Source organism: Larus michahellis, chromosome 9 (assembly GCF_964199755.1).
Source record: "Larus michahellis chromosome 9, bLarMic1.1, whole genome shotgun sequence".
Taxonomy (NCBI): Eukaryota; Metazoa; Chordata; class Aves; order Charadriiformes; family Laridae; genus Larus; species Larus michahellis.
This window is the reverse complement of record NC_133904.1, coordinates 36,653,513-36,660,155: the sequence shown is the minus strand read 5'-3', so window position 1 is coordinate 36,660,155 and position 6,643 is coordinate 36,653,513.

Sequence of the window (6,643 nt, the reverse complement as noted above, 5' to 3'; positions counted from 1 at the left end):
ATATCTCCCTCAGCAATAAATGTGTCAAAATGTGAAAATTAAAATATCCTCGGAAAGTAGGAAGCATCAGTGTGTCGATCGCTTTGAAGATCTTGCTGATGCTGGGGCTGTGGTTTAATGTAGTGGGAATCTGGTGTTCTTTCATTCGAGAAAACAGAATCAAATGCAAAAATGAAAATAAAATAACACTTCTGCAGCTTTCTTTGTAAACAAATCAGAAACCTTAAGGCCAGGATAAGAACACAGTGGCTACCAACTGGAATAACTCAGCTTAGGCTTGATAGAAGGAAATGATAGGTCTCAAGTATATGCTACCTCACAGGAAGATTGTAATGAATTCCAGCCAGCTTCAAGAGAAAAACAAAACCTATTGATTTTATTCCAAAGGAATAAAAAGGAAAAAGAACAGATGTATGAAGTCTTCTGTCCACTTACTGCAATCTGCAGTGCTGACTTAGAAACAGATAATGGCTTAGCTTTCTTTTCTTCTTGTGCTTCCTTCTGTAGAAATGCCCTGGCTTAGACACCAAAAAGATTAAATTTGGGGTAGTAGAGAGGAGAGGGAACAAGGACCTCACACAAGAACTGACCTAAACTCTGAGGAGGTTTGTATAATCTAATTTACAATAAAATGGTATTTACAATGTTATCAGACAAAGCTTAGCAGTGTTAAGTTAAACAGCATATAATGTGATTAGTGGGGGAGTCATGCCCATGATGTCATACACATTCTCTGAACTCTTGGAATGGGCAGATAATGTCTCAGGCATTTATTCTCTTGTGACACATAAGAAAAGCTCCGTAAAGATTTGGGGGATGGGAAGGAAATGTGCGTGTACACATGCTCGACAGCACACGTGTGCATGCAGCTACAGCGGAGCTGACAACACTACGCCTCTCCCTTTGGCGCAGAGCTCGACCTGTGGTTGCACCCTGCTAGATTAGTGCTGTGTAGTGGTAAAAACAGGCCTTTGGGAATAGTTTAGAAGCTCTAAATTCTATTCTTGACTCTGCCACAGTCTTGGTTTTTGACCGCTAAATCTTCTTTGCCTCTGGTAACTCCATTTTTAACTAGTAAAGGTAGTCAGCCTTATCTGTAAAGTGCCCTGAGTGAAGAGCTATATGTAGATGGAAACCACTGGCATTCTGTTCATTATGCAGAACAAATACAGCTAGACCACAAAGAGCTTTGCTGTAGATAACAGCAAGCAATTTCACAGTTAGTAATGGCCCATTCAGGGAAAATTAAATCTTTATCTTTCTGTCTCTCTGAGGCATGCAAAATGGTATTAAAAATTTTGGCTAGTCTAATTAATCTGGTAAGCAATACAAATCTCAGCTATAGGTTCACATCAAAGATAATCTAGACTGTATTTATTTTAAAGCATGTTTTGGTTTAAAAAAGCTCTTGCTAAAAGCTTCTGAATCAGGCAAAGCTCCCCTTAAACTTGAAAATTGTTGTAGTGGCTGTGAAAGGACAGATTCTGGAGTAATATTTTACTTCCCATGTCTACCAGGGACAATGAGCTTAGAATATAGCCCATATTACTTCATGCATGTTAATGTTTAATAAAGATAAAGATTGCATAAACGTTCTTTCTGTCATGGTGTGAAGGCAGTATAAATTGTTTAACTCTGGTGTAGAGATTGACTAGATAGTATTCCTGTTTTCAGTGATGCGTGGAATGAATATGGGCTAGACTTGAGTTCAAATGGGAGTTGCAGATGTGGAGAATGAGATGGGGCCTGCAGACAGAGCTGAAAAAACTTGAAGAAAAGCAGTGGGCAGGAAGGAACAAGTGAGCTTGGAAACTACGGCTCATGCAATGTCAACTCTATTATATGTTAAAATCAACTGCAACACTTGCATGATACCCATCTTTTATCACAACAAGTAGTCATTGTCTTGGCTGCAACGCTGATGTATGTTTATGGCATTAGCGTGGATTTGTTGAGAAATGCATACATGAATTTTATTTGACTGCAGAGGCATGCCATCAAGAATAAATCTTTGTTCAGAAAGGGTAAGCCAAACTTTTGTCTCTGTGGCTGATAAATCAGGAGCAGGGTCCAAGTGTAATCTGAACAGAGTGGAGCATTGGCCAGCTTGATCAGACATGTGGGATGTACTCATAACAACAGTGAATGAAAGCGAAGCCTACAGGTAGACACCTTTTAAATAATCAAGGCTGACAGTTTTACTACAGTAGCACAGTTTAACAGTTTATAGGTATGTGCTACATCATAGGTCCTGCTTATGTTAAATAGTGTGCAAGCATTACACAGCTTATTTAGAAGAGAACTTTTATTTCAGGCATTTTTTTTACATTTGTTAATATTTTTTTCCATTCTTGCAGTCATTACAAATGGAATATCTTATTGTTGCAGATGGTATTGCCAACGGATGACTCTGAATGATGTACCAGAAAGACATTTTAAATGACCTAGATTAACTCACAGAGAACTGGGCATCCCAGATACATTCTCAAACACAGAACATTTCCAGGAATGAGTACTTCTGACACTCCTTATTGAAGCCATTTACAAAGAGTTATCTGATATCTGGGCAATCAGAGAAGCTGTGTGAAGGCAGATTGCACACAGTGCCTTGAGTCTTGAGAACTGGGCTGGGTTATGGACACGCTGTATTACCATGGTAAAACATCCTGGGCCTCAGTTTACCTATCTGTAAAAAGTGAAGTGCAATGCTTTGTATAGCACCTGGCCTAGGAAAAGTGTGTTGAATGGCTAGTGACAAACGCCAGTTAGGGACATATACAGTCCTTAAAGTAAAAAACTTCACAAACTGTAGAGCCTGCATATCTCAATGAACAAAATGCCTTCCTCCCAGCTCTCACAGGAAGCAAGTTAATTGGTAGGCCAATAACTATAATGAGGCAGAACCTGGGGTTTTGCATGTGTATAGTGAGATCCTCCCCTTGGGGCCAAACTCCTGTTCCATATTATGAAAGCAGTAAAAGGTCCCCTCAGCAGGTGCTGCATAAAGGCATTTCAGCTTTGCCTTTGCAGTGCTGGAATTGCCAAGCTATTGCTTTCCTGAGTCTCCAAATGAATTCCCCAACTCAATGTGGAACAGCTGTGTGATAGATACAGCCTTGAGAAAAGGGGTGGCAAAAGAACACAGCAAATGGGGATTTAATCAAATAGCACAGGGCTGCAAAACAACATCAGCATGTTTCTACTCGGCTTTCCTTTGAGTAAGGGAGACCCTCTCAGTATCATAGCTCAAAGAAGAGAGGTAATGTGTGATCATATGCTGTTAAGGGCTATATTGTGTAGTGAGGGTAAGTGAGTAATGCTGGCTGTGTTTGTTAATGCCATGAATAACAGCATGGTTTACCTAGAATGATGCCCAAGAACTTTACATCCTGAATAAAGATCTTACAACTGCCCGTGTATTGCTGCTGCCTCTGTAGGGTTAATGAAGGAATGGTTTACCAAAGCGCCTAGGCTTTAGCCGTTTGAGCCAGGAAGTGAATTAGAAACTGCAATGAGATGGGACAAGTCTGAGAGGGTGGAAGTAATTCTTCTAGTAGAATTTAATTAGGACAGGGTAGCATTTCTCTTCCTATATGATTGTGGAAGTAGTTGCTTTCTACCTTATTGAAGCCTTCTGAAACCTAGTTTGCATAAAAAATGCTCTCTCAAGTAAGAAAAGATTATATTAAGGGCCACAAATGGCGAGAGTTGCTGGTTTGTATTTTTCCTTAAAAAGGGTACTTTTAACAATGCTTTTATTTAATACTTTTTGAAAGATGAGTTTGTTGTGTGTCAAGTCTACCTACATGAGTTTCCAGAGAGCTTCTTAAGAGCTTTTTGGAGTTATTCTACCTTGTCAAATACTGACTATGCCTGTTTGATCTGAGTGATTGCTTAGTTCTAAGTGTTACGTCTGAAATATAAAACAGACAAGAAAAGAAGTAAAATGAAGGAAGAGTTTGTAACAAACAGAATATAGCTAGCTAAGTACTGTGGCATGATAATGTCTTAGAAAAATCAACATCATTATGAAACTGCCATTTTTTCTTGTTTCTATGTCATAAAATTTCCTTGAAATTTTTTGGTTTTGAGTATGTGTGCGCTTTACAAAGTGATCAGAAGTTAAACAGTAGCATCTGTCAGAGAAGATAAATGACCTACCGGCAAATCATCTCAGTTAAAAGGAAGACAAAAATCTATGGAGCAGCGGAATGAGTTTTAAATTAGCCATTTCACTTAACTTTGCCCTAATGAAGGGCTAATCTTTGGACCCCTGCAAAACAAATGAGAGCATCTAGTTAGACCCAACGGAAACCAGTCATTGAAAAGGCTTTTTCTTTATGAACCTAATTGGAAGCAAAATAATTCCTTTGATAGCTGTCTTCATTTAACAGTATCTTTCTCTTTTCCTGATTTATGTACAGTAAACTAAGGACTCTGTTAATTACAAACACATTTGCCTTTTGCAGATTGACAACTAAATATGCTTCAGTGAACCTGGCTAGAGCAGTCGCAAATAACATGCAAAGATCTGCAGTGCAAGTTCTTTAGAGGTTTCCTGAGAAGAGCTTCATCTGAAAGGTGGTAAGGTAGCCTGCACTTAAAAAGCCTTTACTGTATATTGAGGCAGCAGTGTGTGCAGAGTTAAGTGGAGTGTGGGCCACTGTGGAAATTAGCTAAATTTACACAAGTTAAAATCTGACCTGGGATTTCAAGGATATTTTATTCATTAGATTAGCTTGTTCTTCTAAATTTTTATGTAGTGGCAAAGTAAGTATTTCTTGTTCTAAAATCTGAAGAAATGATAGAAAAAACATTGGACACTTGATTGCTGTAGAAGCAGGATTGTGCCTTTAAGGCAGAAGGAAGGAATGTGTCAGTCATGGCCCCTCTAAAACAGGGACTTATCTTGATTATGGTATTAGCTTGGTAGTAGAATATGATCTCATCACTGTGAAAGATTACATGAAATATCAACTTGGCTGGCCTTAAAACAGCTCTGTTCTCAGTTGCATTTTCAATTGCTGCAGCTGACATAGGGTTCTGTAATTTGAAGAGATGGCCATAAAGATGTTTTGCAGAATTTGGCCTGTGTATTCAAGTAAGAAAATTCGTGAATGGATAAAAGCATGACTGCCTCTGATGTTTTCTCTTTGACTTTTTTTTTTTTTTTTTAAGAATTTCAAGAGCAAGCAAAACTTAACACCCTTAACTTCAGGGTACTTAGAATTTATATCAAACCTGGGAAAATAGATACCTGTCTGATGGAAAGTCACTGAACTCAATGTAGGCTAAAATGTGAATTATTGTCCACCTTCAAGGAATGATAGGTTTGAAGGGGCTAAGTGTGTGAGACAGTTTTGAGCAGTAGGTGTTCTGCGTACTGTAATCAGAGGGACATGGGAATGCTGTTTGTGGAGCACATGATATGCTGTGCTTGTACCTTCAGCTGTATGTTTGCTCTGAAGCCTAGAAGCCAGATGGCATCTTTCTTGAGTGAGTGAATACTAGGTGTAAATTATTCTTGGGTAGTTTTGGGGAATCCATTTTGCTTTGAATTTGTATCCTTCTGTTTTCACATTGAAGATGGTATTTTTAAAGAATCTAACTCAACTTTCTCCCTTGAAATTAAGCTACAGACTAATTATTTACTCAAGACAGTAAGGGGTCTTCTGAGTGTTGGAACGGTCAGTCTGGCAGATAAAAACCTACCTGGAAAGTAAATTTCAGCTTGAGTACTTAGCTGACAAATCTGACATTTCAGAGGCAAATTCAGAAGGTCTATTAATTTCCTTTTCGTTTTATGTCAACATCTAAAATGCTTCCTAAAACAAGAAAAAATTGAAAAAATATTTCTCTGCTAAATCACATGGATGCCTGGAATCTGTATTATGTATTTACTTGTTTTACTGATCTTAAATTCAAAGACCACACCAATGCCCTGGCCCAAGAGTAAGGATGGGAAAAGATACTAAAAACCTGCAATGGCCGGGGTTTTCTCACTCACTGATTCCAGCCATGATCTCCTCAGAAGCTGTCTTATTTGGAGAAAGACACTTACACCCCTCAACTCATATGGAAAGAGGGTACAGGAAGCCCCTAATGTTTGCAGTGTTTGCCCATTTTTTTGTCACTACTTCTTCCCTCAAATTCTGCTGTCCACCCATTTATCTCCCCCTTTTTCCCCCTAAATTCAGTTTTCTTCCCCCAATCCACTTTCCTACTCAGTGCCTCTCCTTCCTCCTGTGGTGTTTGCAGGCATAATCCTGCTCTCAAAATTAGTTTGTGCTCCTTCTCCGTTTTCTGCTGTGCTTACAAAAAAAAAAAAAAGCACCCTTTACAGAGGAAAACTCTCACATGTGCTGTCTTCCCCTGCGCACCATCCCCTTTCAGATTTCTGCCAAAGCTTGGACTTGTATCCTGGCTGGGTGCAGGGCAGGTTCAATAGCTACTGCACGTTCCTTTGAACTACCTACCTCATCTGAGAACTTTCAGGCTAGAAAGCCGTTCAGCTATTCACTCTGTGCATATGCAGTGTAATCCGTTTGGCTCCGGAACATCATACTTTATGCCTAAACTGAGAGCCAAACACTTTTTATTATTATTTATTTTTAAAATGCTGTTTTCAGTTTGACTTCTTCAG